We start from the raw sequence: 17178 nt of genomic DNA on the forward strand, positions 1-17178 counted from the left end.
CAGCTTTCCCCATTCTGATATCCTCTAATTATGTCGACAACAGCTTCCATATACTTTTACAGAAGATGGCCCAAGAGCTATTTTGGTTGGTTTAAAAATCCAGCAAAAATGGTGTTCCCCTCTTGGAGGAATCTTGGCCTAAATGTTTGCAACACTAAGCTGTTTTGTTTGGGAGGTTTTCAGAATGGAGAAAAAAAAAGCTAGCATTTCTGCAGTTGAGTGTTATTATTTATTCAGTCACTTGGTAATAAAGACACTATTGTTTCAAAACTTTGCCTCTGCCAAGTAACACTAGCAACACAGTAGCCAAAGGTTTCCTGCTTCATTTATTCATTGGTTTTGGTAAAAGAAAAAAGGGATGATAATACATATAACATTCTATTAAGGGAGAACAGAAGAATATGGAAGCCATCTCAGTCTCCCAATACAAATGGCTTGGTGGTCCAACTGGATTTTATTGTGACAAGAAGTGTGAAAAAGGAATATAGCACTCACACAGAGAGGGCCTCCTCAGGGTACCGTCGGCTAGACAATGTCGGCTGGCGACCCCCAGGGGGAGGGCCTTCTCTGTGGGAGCACCAGCCCTATGGAACCAGCTCCCCCCTGAGCTTCGGATGGCCCCGGATCTCCGGTCCTTTCACCGCGGCCTCAAAACACTTCCATCAGGCTGACCTGGGCTGACAGGGATTTTAATTATGTTTTTAATTTTTAACTTTAAGTCCCAATAATAAATAATAAATAAATAAATTTATCCAGTGGGTTTTTATAAAGGAATAGTGTATTATAATATTCCATTGCTACTATTGATAGCGATCCATTGCATTAAAAATGGATCCTACAAGGGTACGTACATGATATATTGCTATTGTTGCCATAACGGAAAGGAATAAGCAAAGGAGTAGAGAAATAACAGAAAGGAATAGGAATAAGGAAAACTTATATCAATAATATCTGCAAGGACTTGATATATTATATTAGCAAGATACATGAGAGTGTACCTTTGCCATAGATTGGATGGCAATGGATTTAGCATGGAAGTGAGCCCTCTCTGGCTAGAAGATGCCCCCTCAGGCTCGGGGGGGGGAGTGGGGAAGGAGGGGGCTCTCGGTGTGCTCAGGCTGGCTGCAATGGGGAGAAATGCCAATTAGCTTTAAAGTGATTCTCAGAATTTGAGGAGTGAAAATTATGGAAGGGATCTTAGTTCTAGAGGGCAGTTAGGGACAGTGGTTTTATTGTCCCTAGGGATGAAGAGGTGTACATTGTCCTCAATTATTATTATTATTATTTTAAAAAAAGAAAATGGTGATGAATTCAACATTGCCTGAGAGCGAGCTCATTGGAGCTAATTTAAATCTCTGCACTAGCATGTTCCCTTGGTGGTGGAAGAATGTCCTCTGAGTGCAGAAACATAAGAATGGTTGAGGATAGTTTAGCACTCCAATGGATTTGCATTATAGTGAAGCAACGTCAGTCAGCCCACCAGGTAGAGCAGACCAGGAATCAATTCCACAGGAAGGCTAAAACTCCTGTTTTGGAGAGTGGCTTTAGTAACAGAATCTTGTAAGTCTGCTTGTGCTGGACCTCCTCCCCTCTTATATCCTTGAGAATTAGGGAGGTGTCTGGGTCAACCACTTCCGCATACTTTCTGCTTGGTTTGGATTTAAACTGCTTGGCTTGGGTTTTCTCCCCGTAAGGGATCTGACCTATTGGTTTCAAGGTATTCTTTACACATTTAGTCCTATCAAGAGCCTGAGGAACAGGGAAGTATCAAGAGATCATTCAGACTTGCCCAATGCCATTAGACTGACGGGAGTCAAAGAATAATAAGCCAGTGTGAAGTTTCCAGATGATGATGCAAACTGGGAGGTATATTGATGTAGATTCTGAAGCATGGTGGGACTCATATGAGATACACAAAATATACCAGGAAGTCAGTTTTAGAAATAGTTTGGATATATCTGGTAACTTTTCACATACATTAACTCATTCTATTATTAGAATAATGTTGACTTGTCTCTCCTGTGTAAACAAACAAACAACTACAAAATTGTACAGACTGACTTCTTCCACAAGTAATAATAAGCCCCTTGCAATGTATTTGATTTTTATCTCAGCTGATTGTAATGAATGCAGCCAGTTCATATTTTATCTCATTGTTATAGCTGGAAGTGAGCCCTCTATGGCTAGAAGACGCCCCCTCAGGCTCGGGGTGGGTGGGGAGGGAGGGGGCTCTCGGTGTGCATGTATATGTGTGCATGTATATATTAAGTTACAAGGAAATGGATTTTGGCTGGATATTAGGAAAAAGAATCTCAAGAGTTATTGAGAATAGAACAGACTGTGATGGGAAGTGATGGAATTTGTCATTTGTTGGGGATGCTTTTAGTGGTGTATCCCTGCAGTGGGCTGCCAATAGGAACAAAAGGTCTCTAATGCCCTTTTGGAGCATCTAATTCTAAGTTTCTGTGATTCTATTAAGGGAGAACAGAAGAATATGGAAGCCATCTCAGTCTCCCAATACAAATGGCTTGGTGGTCCAACTGGATTTTATTGTGACAAGAAGTGTGAAATGTGTGCAGTATATCCCTTTTGAATACATTTATTTATTTAGCTTACATTTATGGTTCCTATCCACCAAAGGCACCCTGGGCAGTGAACAAAGATTTTTTTAAAAACAAATTCACAATTCATTAAAACCTAGGGAATTACAGTTATTGCTACAAATTATTGGTATACATGTATTTTTAAGTCTGTGAAAGTGCATTTCTGCATAGAATTTTAAATGTCACATCTTGGATGCATATGCAACTAGTGTTGAAAGTGCTGTTGCTGTTGTTTTTAAAACCACAGATTTTCTGTAAGTCTGTAAGCTATTGTAAATATAGACATGGCCAGGAATCCATTTTTGTGCTGACCTTGTTAAATGATGAAGATAGTCTAATGATGCCTGCATCGTAATTCTGATTAATATATTTCATATCTAATCTAATCTATCCCTAGAACCCCTCAGGCTAAATGCATGGATTCTATTAATTTCAAGGGAGCAGTAAATGTTATTAAGAGTGATATGTAGTCATATGAGGAAAGTAAGTTTACACCCAGACTTGAAAATATGTTTACTTTGCAAAGCTGTAATATGAAATTTACCTCATCTTTTGAGGTGAGTCAAAAAGTGGATTTTATGTTTGAAAGCCACTCAGAGTCATGTACTTTGAGCTGGACAGCTCATCCAATAAACAAACAAAATCTGTGAAACATGTATGGATGTTATAGAGAATTGAAGGTATGTAGAATTTTCTTGGGTTACATTTCTTGAGCAGTCACAATAAAGAAAAGATCATACATTAACAATACAATAATCCCCCTCAAATTACCCCGTTCAGATTATTACCAGGCTACGTGTCCCATTTCTTCACTTGCCAGTTAAGTGGTAAAGCATCATCGGGGATCTCCTTTATCTCTTAGCTTCAGGCTCCAAATTGTCCAGAAAGACCGGTTATGATCCAAGATCTCATTCTGGTTATGAACGGGCTGAACTCTGATATTTGCTACAGGGCTGAGCTGGTACAGTAATTGTCAAATCTGTGTCTGTTGCAAGAAAAACAGAGTATTACACAGAGCCTCTTGAGCTCTCCATGATGTACTAATTATTGTTCACAGGCTAGACAGATTTTGCCAGAAGATGTGACTACATCTGCTCTGGCTAGATGTTCTTCATTGCCCTGGCTTTAGACTGAAAAACCCCTATGAAGTGAAGAGTGGTCATTGAATCAGGGTGCCATTGCAATCTCAAAAAAGGATAATATTTTGAATATGCACAAGACCTAGCTTAGTTATGAAACAGTCTTCCTTCTTCCACCTGACTTTCCTGTTTCTGATGTTTGCACATTTTTTATGCACGATGGCTTTTATTTAAAAGAAACACTGGATTTTGCGCTAGATGAGGCAAATCATAAGAAGGCATTTTTATTATTTTTTGTTTGCTGCAATTAATATTTTTTTAAAAATCAGATTTGTATGCAGAGGTGCCTCCATATTTCCTTCTAATTTGACAGGAAATCATTTCCTTTTCAATGCAACATTAGTCCTGCAGTAGTGTGTACAGCATGCTTGACAATAACAGTATGTTATCCTTTAACATTTCCTTTTTATTTCTATTGCATGTCACTCTGTACTCTTAAAGCAGGGGTGTCAAACTCAATTTCATTGAGGGCCGCATCAGCATTGCGGTTGCCCTCAAGGGGCCGGGTGGGTATGGCCAGGATGGGCGTGGCCTATTGGGTGGGCGTGGCTAGAGTGCATATGGCCTACTGGGTGGGCATGGCCAGCTCTACATCGTTTGCATCAAGGGTGCCTATGGGGGCCTGGGCAGGAGTGGGACAGATCTGAGGGTCTCTGGCAGAAGGAGGGTCTCTGGGCCATGGCCAAGACAGTGGGGGCCGTTCCCTCACTGTTTCCAGGATGGCTTCGTGGGCCGCATGAAACCACTTTGCGGGCCAGATCTGGCCCCCGGGCCTTGTGTTTGACATGTCTGGCCTACTGGGTGGGCATGGCCAGCTCTACATCATTGGCATCAAGGGTGCCTATGGGGGCCTGGGCAGGAGTGGGACAGATCTGGGGATCTCTGGCAGAAGGAGGGTCTCTGGGCCAGGGCTAAGGCAGCGGGGACCATTCCTTTACTGTTTCCAGGATGGCTTCGCGGGCCGCATGAAACCACTTTGCGGGCCAGATCTGGCCCCCGGGCCTTGTGTTTGACATGTCTGTCTTAAAGAGACTGAAATTAATATCAAGAAAAGACACATAAATATTACAGTAAGCATATGTGTGTATGGAATATTAGTTCAGAATGATTACAGTTGATTTGGTGAATTTGGGACATGTGTTTTTAATTGGAGGCTCTCCCGATGTTGGTTTACTACTACCATCATCCCCAGTCAGTGGTGTGCTGGAATTGGCTTATATTGGCTCATGAGAACTAATTATTAAATTTTGTTCTTGAAATTTTGTAGCCAGATAAAAGCAGAGTTGATCAAAGATGGCTTAGTGTGCCCATCAGCTCTTTGGTGGCAGTAGTGCAGCCTGGTGCTGACGATAGAGCTGGCAGATTCAGTAAAACATTTACCAGCACACCACCGTAGATTATATATTGATATCATGTCTGAGGTTGTTGTTATGAGGGTACCAATTTGGAACTGTTTAGAACTAGATAATGAGTATAATCTTACCCATAGCTGCTTAGAAACATGCCCAACAATAAAAGAAATGCACATATAAATGCTGCTTTGGTGGACAATATTTTTTAAAGGCGCACTCTGGATTTAGGTGAAGGGGACAAACGTTCTACAGGCATGTTTGTCTAAAAGAAAGTTCAACTTACATTCAAAGGAGATTAAAAAAAAAGAAATGTTAAACTATAGCATACTCTTCAGTAGTGGGATTCAGCCAGTTCGCACCACTTCGGCAGAACCGGTACCTAATTTTTTTGTTGCCCAGGCCCAGAATGGACTTCCGGAAGTGGCATCCACACAGAGAACTGGTTGTTCACATATTTGAATCCCACCACTGATACTCTTATTGTCAAACATATTAAAGGCATCTTAAGAGCCGTGGTGGCGCAGTGATTAGAATGCAGTATTGTAGGCTAATTCTACCCACTGCCAGGAGTTTGATCCTGACTGGCTCAAGGTTGAGTCAGCCTTCCACCCTTCCAAGGTCAGTAAAATGAGGACCCAGATTCTTGGGGGCCATATGCTGACTCTGTAAACAGCTCAGAGTGGGTTATAAAGGCTAAGTGCTATTGCTATTACAGTGCTATATGAACACTTACAACTGTAAGAAAAGAAAAGTTTAGCAAAATTACGAAGATCTTTGAAAGCCTAAGGAATCCGCTGCTGGATCTGGTCTCTTCACTTAGCATTTGGTTCTCACATTAGCTAACCAGGTTTGGACAGAAATGCAGTGGTGGCACCCAAGATTTTGAGAGATATTGTGACTGTCCCACTGAGTTTCAGTCATTAGTAGTACCCAGTGATAGTGTTATTCTCACTGATTTTGTCAATTCTTTTTCATGTCATTCTTGTTGGTGTTTATTACTACATTTCAGGATAGCATATTCCATATTTGGAATACTTTGTGAAGTCATTCCTTTTAACTGAATGAAACTGAACTGTAAGAATAAAAGGAAAAAGTTTAACAAGTCCTTAGTGCTCTCTGAGCTTGGCTGCTTTCTTTCAGATGGTTCATTACCCAAACTAGGTAACATCATCAATGCTGGTCCTCATTTCAACCCTGGGCTATAAATAATCTCCTTCATAGGAGATTGCACTTCTATCATGCCTTCCTTTGCTTGCTTTTTTCTCACTTAAAACATCCTAAATGTTGTAATTTTTCATCATTCAGAATTTGCTATAGCCCTTTGATCATTTAGGTTTCCATTTTACAATTTGCGTTTTTCCCTACTGCTGACAAACATCTCACTCATCCTTATTGAAGTTTTAGATGCTAGTCAGAGACTCAAGTTTCAATAATTAGATCTCTCCCTGAATGTCTACTTTGTACCTGGTGGTGGTGCTTTCACCCCAGAGTTTTTGACTGTAAATAAGAAGAAACTGTAGATGCCAGATGCCACTTGTATTGAATGGAATTTTAGGAATTTAGTTAAATATTGATCTTAGCAATTTGTACCTTGATAAGCCATGGGTCCCTTCGCAGCTGGGTACCAGACACAATTCTGGTGAGCTAGTCATGGTGTTTGCTTTACATTTCATGTTTTTATTGATTGCATTCTTCTGAGAACTGCTGGTTTTTTGTTATTTTTAAATAAAAACTATTACTAGGGGGATCTCATATTTTCTATAAAAAAGGGCTCTCTTTTTTGTTTTTGTTTTTTTTCATTACTTGGTTAAAAGCAAATGCACAGTCGCATAAATCACAAATCAATCCTTGACAGAGAGACCATAAATTAATGAGTGTTGATCATATCATTTACCTGTAAGCCTAGAAATCAATCGATGCATGTTCCATGTACACTCTTGCATGACCTAGAGTGTCTTCAATAATTTTCACTTGATGAGGGGGAATGTAGTGAATGGGATGCTGACTTTGAAAGAGTTAAAAGAAAAATAACTGACATATTAATTCAGATAAATGGGCAGGGATATCGAAACCCTGCAAAAATAAAACTTTGAAGATCCAATCAGGAGTAAGAAGTGGTCTCTCTCAAGTAACCTTTTTTAAAAAAGGGTTAGGGTTAGGATTATGGTCAACAAATATTAAGAAAACACATTTGGTAGACGAAAATGGACTCATGCCAATTTTCCATCTCCAAATAGATTCTAGTTTTAGTTGCTCTATGAAAAGACAGGTGTGTGATGTGCATTGAGGTGGCAGACTCTAAAGATTATTTTATTATCTGGTTTGTTTATTATTTATTTATTTATTTATATATATTATTTTCCTATGGAAAATAGAATAGAATAGAGCTGGAAGGGACCTTGGAGGTCTTCTAGTCCAGCATCCTGCTCAAGCAGTAGAACTTACACCATCTCAAACAGGTTAATGTCCAATCTCCTCTTAAAAATCTCCAGTGATGGAGCACCCACGATTTCTGAGGGTAAGCTGTCCTTACTGTCAGGAAATTTCTCCTTAATTCCAGGTTGCTTCTCTCTGATCAGTTTCCAACTATTGTTTCTCGTCCTTCCCTCTGGTGCTTTGGTGAACAACCTGGCCCCCTCTGCCTTGTGGCAGCCCCTTAGATACTGGAATACTGCTATCATGTCTCCCCTATTTCTTCTTTTCTTTAGACTAGCCAAACCCAACTCCCGCAGCTGTTCTTCATATGTTTTCATCTCCAGGCCTTTGTTCATCTTAGTTGCTCTTCTTTGATTTTTTTTTCAAACTCTCAACATCTTTTTTGTGATATGGTGACCAAAATTGGCTGCAGTATTCCAGGTATGGTATTACTAGGGTTTTATAAAGCGGTACTAATACTTTACGTGATCTTGATTCTATGCCTCTGTTTATACAACCCAGGATTGTATTAACTTTTTTGGCTGCTGCTGAGCACTGCTGGCTCATAGTCCAGTGATTGAGCCTTGGTGGAGCAGTGGGCTAATGCCTCCTTAAGTAACACCAGCTGCCTGCAATTAGTGCAGGTTCGCATCCCACCAGGCTCAAGGTTGACTCAGCCTTCCATCCTTCCGAGGTAGGTAAAATGAGGATCCAGATTGTTGGGGGCAATAAGCTGACTTTGTAATAATGCCGCTTGGGGTGTGTGTGAAAGCCCTAATAAGCAGGCATATACATAGAATGAAGGCTACTGCTACTGCTAAGCTTGTAAGCCGCCCTGAGTCTTCGGAGAAGGGCGGGATATAAATGGAATTAAAATAAAATAAAATAAATAAATTGCCCACTAGGACTCCAAGGTTCCTCTCACAGTTACTGTTTTTAAGCCAGATCTCACCCAATCTGTACTTGTACCTTTGGTTTTTCCTGCCTAAATCTAAGACTTTGCTTTTCTCCACATCGAAACTCTTTTGTTGGATAGGGCCCATTGTTCAAGTTTGTCAAGTTCTTTTTGGATCCTAAATAAATCAGTTTACCTTCCAAGACTGCTGAAATTATGTGAATACAAACATCTGAGCATTCAAGATGGTTTAGAATCAGAATGGGAAAGTATCCACTTATTTCTCCTTGGACTCTGATCTCCTCAGGGTTTTTTTTGGAAACACAACGCAGAGACGGCATGGTGTTTTTTCCTGTGACCTCTGGGCTCGTTTCTCAGCACAGCCACCTCTTTATTTCTTTCTTTGGTGTACATTTACTTTTCCCTCACCACCCCTAATAGATGTATTTGTCATGTGCTTGTAACTAAGAATAGTACAAATGCAGAATAAACAGGGTAGCCGTAATGGACTATGAGACTAAGCTTGGGAGACAGAAGGAAGAGTTGCCGCCTAAGAATGGTTTGATAAGAGAAAGTCCAGAGGAAGGAAGGGGAGGAGGAGAAAGCTTCTTAGAAGGGATCTTCTCTAATTCTCTTGACAGTAAAGTGAGGGGAGGAAGTGCTTTCAGACATACAAGTTTCGGTTATGGTAACACTACAATAAAGGTCATGTTAATGCTCATGGTTTTGGTTTCCTGCCTTGAAAAGCTAATAGTGTCCTGTTATGAACTACTGCAAAATCACAATAAATGCATAGATAACAGACAGACCTATATAGACAGACATTAATGGCTTTGCTGCATAACTTTTTTTTTTCAGAGACAGATTTACCCTTCTGTATTATTTGCCATTTCCACAGTCATGACTTTATTCTTCCTTAGGACTTGTCTTACTTGCAAGGCTGTCCCCACCATTAAGGCAAAGGACTCAGACCTCATCACTTTGCACATGGCATGGGGAAGGATGTATTCTTCTCGTCAAGCAGCACATCATTTTGGTTTATCCTTCCCCCTTCTTTATTCTGTTTTGTAAATCTACTTTATAAATTAACTATTCTCCACTTCTACCTCTTACCCAACTTGGCTGATTTCCCTAACCCTTAGCTCAAAATAAGTTTTGACATCAAAACTGTTCTTGAAACTATGTTGGAATGCTAAGCTTTTTGCCGAAGAGGGTAACTCTCTAATGAATTCAGCTATCTCCTTTCCAGCTGAAATCCAAAATGCTTATAAGTTCCCTTGTATGGAAAATGACATTTCTTTCTCATGAAGGTCTGTGGCATCTTCCTTCTCTCACTCTTCTGCCAGGAGATGCTGTGAGATGGAGCACTCAAGAACCTGTACAATTCTTCATATGAGCTATGGAGGTGCTTGCTCTGCCATTAGGCAGGTGAAGCAACTGTCTCAGACATCTGTTTCTGGGTAACCAGAAAAGATAGAGTATTGTCCGTAACTGATTTAGAACTGGATGTAATTTGTCAGTGTGTCAGAAGTCTGAAAAGTTATCTTTTGACAATCATATTGCTGAACATGTTTCTAATTGCTTCTAAGAACATGCAGAATCCATATTAGGTCAAAACAACAACATATGGTCCATAATGTCACCACAGAAATGGCACAGTTAAGTCATGATGTCTAACCCATGTGTGCAAGTTGAATCCTTTTTATACTCACACTCCCAGTAAATCACCTGTGATTCTCTTTCCTTTCTTGTATAGGCAACAAATGTTGACTATAGAGTTCACTGTGCTTTGTTAGGGCAGCAATGGGGAAGATTGGTGCTTATTTACTATCACTTATTACATCCAAATGGCATGCTACTTCAAGGCCCAGTGAGTAGTTTGTTTTATGTTCATGTGCTGCTGTACCCAGCTCTTTAAGGAGACAGCAGCAGATTAATAGTGGCAGATAAGAGTGATCAAGTACAAATGATGAATAGACACTGCCAAAAAAATAGCCAAGTCCTGAAACATGAACATTTTTAAGGACCAGGAACTAGAGAGGAGGACCAGGCATAGATGAATCTGGAATGATACAGAAATATCTCAGGATGCCACCTTCTGTAGGTTAGTTGATCACACCTCTGATGTGATGCAGATTTCAGCCTATTGGCATGTTCATTGTCAGGACTTTGGAAAGAATTCACCATAACATAAGCCTTGTGAAACAACAGTACAGTTCGTCAATTTGTTTTTTAGAATGGGAAGAAGTAATCTCCTTATCACATAAAGCCACCTACAGAATACATGGCTGATTTTTGAGGTGTCAGCTAGGTAAAACTTATCTACTTATTTATTAGCTATAAAACCTATCTATCAAGGCAGTGTAGGCAGCATTCTTTTCCCACACAACATCAACCCTGTGAGGTAGGTTGGGCTAAGTCACCCAGTAGCCTTCCAGGGCTGAGGCTAGACTAGATCAACAGCAGTGATAAGTAGGTTACAAGTAATTGTCCAGGATAATCAAAGAGGGAGATTTCAAAAAGTTAATTTTGGCTTTTTTAATTACCCACACCCCTCTTTTCCAGGACACTGTAAGAGTCTGTGATACAGTGCCAATGGCCTCATTTTTTCAACCATTTCAATAATATAGTTTTATATTATATTGACGGTCATGACATGTTTTGAATAGCAGAGCTCCATTGAGAGACAGCTTATTTATTTATTTTTCTCAATGACCTCAGAATGTTTGCAGGGAAATTGCTATTTTGGAGGCCAAAACTGTTTGCCTGTCATTACAATGTCTGAGTCAGGCAACTTTATTTTGGGGCACAGAGATGCCCTAAGGTATAGTTGATCTGAACTTGGGTTTTCTAACATGTTAACCTCTGAACATGCTGTCCTTCATAAAAAAGAAACTATACCATCATAGCCCCCAGAAACTGTATACCCATTGACCTAGTAACTCTCTGTCCAAACCTGGGACAAATATACTAAAATATTGAAAATATCATGTGTACCTTTTCAATACACCCTCCTGGCTATGAAAGTGACTTGATTCTGGCAAAGATTAGCAATAAGATCTGCGAACCATTTAAATACTAAACTCTGAATTCTTTAGCCTCATGATCATTAGATGAATTTTGTATTATATTCCAGGTACAATTTCTCCAAGAAGAAATTGTGTCCAAAACAGTAATTAACTCTCTATCCTCTTGATTATTTTGAAAAATAATGGGTTTTGTGCCTTGTTCCTTTTCCATACTATTTTTGAAATAAGAATAATGAGTTCTATTATACGTGGAGCAGCAATCCCTGGATTTGTTGCTTAGACCATCTGCAAACTGGATGGATCAGTGCTACAAATGAATAAAATCTGACTGATCTGCAGCTGATAGCTGTTTCTTTAGCCCACCTCTACAATTGAAGAAAGAAGCTTTCTTCTGGCACATTTCTCCCTTGTTTTGTTTCTTCCCGGAAGAGGCTGCTGACTTGTCACTCAGCTGGTACATATGAGAAGAAATGGGGCAAAAGCTTTTATAATTGGCTAGTAAATGACATACATTTTAGTGTGATGTGTTATTTGTCCTTCTGTGGGCAAATATTCCAGCAATGGCAGGATGACAATTCCAAATTCATGAAGGTATATTGTATTTGTATCGCTCTATATACTGTTTACATGTCTGTATGTGAGTGTGGGCTTGTGCCTTTGAGTCAGTCTTGACTCCTGACAACTTTATGGACAGGATTATGCAGTTTCCTTGGCAGAAGTGACAAGACAGAATGATCCTTCAAGATGTTTTTCAGGCTAGGGCTTAGAGAGAGACTTGTCCAAAGTCATCCAGCAGACTTCTAAGCCTAATAGGTGACTAGAACTCAGATCTCTCTATTTGTAGCACCTTAACCACTGCACCAAACTAGACAGACAGGCAGACACAAACAGACAGAGAGACACCACACAGATATAGTCACAGTGTAGGCCACTTATATTTGGAAAATAATACCCCAAATGGGGTGGATTTTGTTCTGGCCAAAACTATTTTGAGAAATATCTTAGAAATAATTCAGAGGTCAACTGGTTTCCTTATCAGCCATATTTTGTAATCCTTTGAAGAAAAATAAAAATAGTCATGAGCCCTATAAAAATGGCAACCTCCTTTGTTCAGAATTATGGAAGAAAAAGTTCCCTCTCCAAAAATGAATGATCATGGATTTGAGTGAACAGAGACACATGGATCTCCAAATTAAATTTAATTAATTTTTGAAGAGCTGAGCTGTCACTTCCAAGATCATATGAGATTTTGACCTTTGCGCCCCAGATGTGAGTTTTTAGCCATTTTCAACATATGCTCTTATATTTTGTTTAATTTTGCAACTCACTGGCAGTAGCGAAGCCATTCCTGATCTACTGCTCTCTGATTCAACAGAACCCTTGAGATTTCTGACATTTTATCTCATTGTGTTTCCATAGTCTATGAAGGAAATTGTCAGATTTTTCCTCTTCAGGTGGAGAAAATTAAATGGCTCAAGCACTTTACACGTGTTGCCAATTAAGACATAAATTTAATTCTAGCTAAGTCTTTGATGTGGCAGTGAAGACTGGAGAATGATTTATTATTCTTTAAATATGAGTCTTAGTTTATCTAACTGGATCAGAAACTATTTACTCAGCCTGCGCTGAGATTCTCCTGGGGTCTAAACTCAAACATAGGACAGGAAAATTAAAGTTCATTACTATGCTAACTGATTGTGGAGCTTAAGAATGTCAACATGAGCATGAAAAATTAGATAAAGTCTTGCTTTTCACTGTGTAGACTGATTTAGATTTGTAGAAATTCTACCTTTCCAATATTGTACTAGCTACATGTTGGCAGTGAATTCTGATGTGGAAAGTCTTCCTTGTCAATAAGGTCACAAAACCAGTTTAACTCTCGGGAGCCTTACCAACGTGACTTATGTGGCATGATAATCAGGACTGTGGTGCTTAGGAGATTTCTTTGCATTCTTATAAACATACTTCTTATTTTGGCAGCAAAGAGACCTTAGTGATTTGCTGCCAGGATTCCTTCAAGGATTAAACAGAATCCTAACTGCCACTCTAGAAAATAACCTTGGATCAGACTAGGATAAACATACCATTATTCTTCTCTGAGGTAAAAGGCTATTTCAGGGAACTTGCTAAGTAGTATCAGCTATGCTGGCTTTAATATCATTTAAAATAGTTCAAAACATGTGATGAGGATTGAATTTGAATGTCCCAGCACTGCTGACAAGAATCTGAAGTATTTGAAATACAGCTATAATATAATTCTTTTTTTCTATTCTTTTTTATTATTATTCCTACATTTAGCAAGTTCTGTTGTTAGTTGTGTGGTTTATTTCAGAAAAAGCTTCAAAGATATTTTGGTCATATTGTCCCAGTTGTGCTGGTTATTGGGTTTGGGTTTTTTTGATACAAGGTTTGGTTTACATACTACTTTTTTGTCTAAAAATTAAAGACCATGGGTTCACTTTTTTGGACTAATATCATTTTAATGCCTTTAAAAATTTCCTGCCGGTACATGTGAATTATGGTGGTAACGTTCCAAGATATTTTCATATATAAACTCTTTTCTTTTTTACTGTTATGTAATAATAAAGATCATTAGCTAAATTTAAAATACCTTCAAATTCCTATATTATCTGGAAAACTGAAAGGACAATCCTGCCACTTAAGTTGTAATCATAGAAGAATAATGTTCATTATGGTGTCTTTAGAGCTGGAGGTCAAATGGGAGCCTTCATTTACAGGTTCTGTTAGATAACTAGTCTGGACCGCGTGGACCGCATGGATGACTCGGACAACTGGTTACAGCATCAGTTCACTCTTTATTGAATGGACACACCAGACTGAGACAAAGGCCACTGTAGGTCCCTCATATACACCTAGCCAGGTGAACCTGGGACCAATCTGCTTGTCTGGATTTCCCGCCATGGGCTATCCAGCCAATCCGGATAGAGTACATCGCCACCTGGTGGTGTCAGTGGCTCAATGCTGTAACTCTATATACATAACACCCCTTTCCCCCATATGTAATAAAAACATAACAATTGACAACACACAATGTCTATCTGGTTATTATTGTACACTACTGACCCTAAGAATACCCTTGTCTCAAAACCTCACAAACTCCTCTAGATACGACTGTGCCCTATGAGATCTGGTGGACCATTTCGGTGTTTGTTCCTTGTTCATGTCAATCGGGTCCACAATTTGGTCATCTGTTTCACCCTGATCCCATGCCCTATTGACCCCCTTGTCATTTTGGACATGGGCCTGTTGTTGCTCGGCTTCTGGGTAAATGTCTACTGTCAGTATGTTCTTCCTCCTCCTCCTGACCCGAAGGAAATGAAGAAGATTAAGATGGAAGGTCATGTTGAGGTGCCTGAGATTTTTCAGGGGCCTGCCTCCTCAATTGATCCAGATGTCTTCTGACCTGGTGGCCCTCCTCCACCTCTACAATGTATGATACAGGGCCCGTTAAGGTGATACATCACAAGCAATGCATATGGGCTTATTTTCCATAAAATGCGTAACAGTTGAATCACTGGACAATAGCTGTTTAAGATTCCTGAAACTCTGTTCATGGATTGATGTCCAGTTCCATGGGGATTTCTTATCTAATAATCTATGTAAGGGCTCTGCAATTGCTGCTTTGTGGGGCAAAAACGCATGGTAGAAATTAAGTAACCCCAGGAAAGCTTGCAATTCAACCTTATTCATTGGGGTTGGAGCCATTTTTATTGCTCTCACTTTAGAGTCTGTAGGGTGAATTCCCTTGGCATCAATCCTGAACCCTAAAAATTCAGTGGATGCCACTCCTATACTGCACTTACCTCTTTTTAGTTTGAGCCCAGCAGAGTGGAATCTGCTTAAAACAGCCTGCAGCCTGTCAGCCAAGATATCCTCAGACTCTCCAGCAATCAGAACATCATAAAAATAAGGACATACCCCAGGAATTCCCTTCAGAGTCCTTTCCATCACTTCTTGGAATATCCCAGGAGCTACAGAGATGCCAAACTGCAAGCGCTTGACTCTAAAAGCTCCTCTATGTGTCACTATTGTTTGAGCATCCACCGTTTCTTGGTAACGGGGAGCTGCTGATATGCCTGCGCCAAATCTAACTTAGCAAAGATGGCGCTGCCCTGGACTGCAGAGAGGACGTGTCGGACCGTCGGGACCAGGTAAGCATGCGGATTCAAGGCCCGGTTTACTGTGGCCTTATAAGCTGCACATATTCTTATCTCCCCATTAGCCTTCAGTGGGGTCACTATAGGGGTCTCCCATTCTCCCCCTTCCACGGGCTCTAGCACCCTTTGTTCTATGAGCCTGTCCAATTTGCTCTCAATTTTATGTTTGAGAGCGAATGGGACTCTTTGGGGCTTGATTCGTACTGGTAGGATACTGGGGTTTAGCTTGAAGTTAATAGGGGGGCCATTGTATTTACCCAGCTTGTCCTCGAATACGTCTGCAAACGTTTTGCAGATGGATTCGAGACTTTTGGTCTGGGTGCTATTTACACCCCCCAGCCAAATACCCACAGCATTGAACCAATCCAGCCCCACTAGACTAGTCCTTTGCCCCTCTGTTACCAGGATGTCCAAAGGACCCTGGAAATCCTTGAACCCCACTAGTAAGGTGGCCTTTCCCCTGAGTCTAATGGGTGTGTGCTGAAAATCCGATAACTGTACATTTGTGGGCTTTAAAGGAACCCTTCACTTGCTCCGGCTGCAAATGCCTTTAAATGTCTCATACGAGATTATTGAGACAGCGGAGCCGGAGTTGAGCTCCATTGTGCAAGGAACACCTTACAGATGGATCTCTATCGTGATTTTTGGTTTAAGCAATTGATGGATGTCCGTGTGCGACACGGTTCCTCGGCTCCCCCCTGACTTTGGTGACCTGTGCCGCGGGGGCCTACTACCTTCTAATGCTGATGCCATGGCTTGGAGTTCATTCAGGCTGTCCCTGTTGCGATTCTGGCAGACGGCTGCGATGTGCCCCGTCTTGCCACAGGAGCAATACTTCGCGGAGCAGAATCTGCATGTTGCTCAGTGATGGTTCCCTCCGCAGCTGGCACATTTTTGGTTGGTGGCGCAGTTGCAGCTACACGCGGTGTTTTTGCTGGCCGCTGGGGTTTTCTGATGACTTCCTTCATAATCCCGCCACGTTGGTTGTCTTCCTGGCTTATGATGCACTGCATCTACTTCTGCCTCTTCGTCCATCTGTCCGCTTCCGCCAAACGCCGTGGACTCCCAATGGACTGTCCCACCTGGGCTGCTGCTGGAATGGTATGTTGGCTTGCCAGGGCTGGTGGCCATCTCATGGGCCATTACTTCATCTAGGACCTCTCGCAGGTCCATCAGAGGTTTTGCTAGGATTTTCTGACGGAGCTGATGATCTCTTAGCCCGAATACGACCTGGTCTCGAATTCTATTGTCGAGATTGGTGAACTTGCACGATCGGGCAGCCTGTCTCAGTGCCGCTACATATTGTGCTGTTGTCTCCCCTGGACGCTGGATGCATTGGTTAAACTGGAAACGCCAGTAGATTGGAGCCGTCATTGGCATGAAGTGGCTCGCCAGTTTTTCCTTAAGTTCTGCGTATGGAACGGTCGCGATGGGAGTTGGAGTGCACAATCCGATGGCTATGTCATAAACATCCTGGCCGCTGAGGCACAACAGGGCTGCCACTTTCATCCGGTCCTCCGTGACCCAGTTGATCAGCAGGAACCCTTTGATCCGCCCCAGGTGCGCT

Source organism: Vipera berus, assembly GCF_964194415.1.
Source record: "Vipera berus genome assembly, chromosome: 2".
In the NCBI taxonomy this organism is placed as follows: domain Eukaryota; kingdom Metazoa; phylum Chordata; class Lepidosauria; order Squamata; family Viperidae; genus Vipera; species Vipera berus.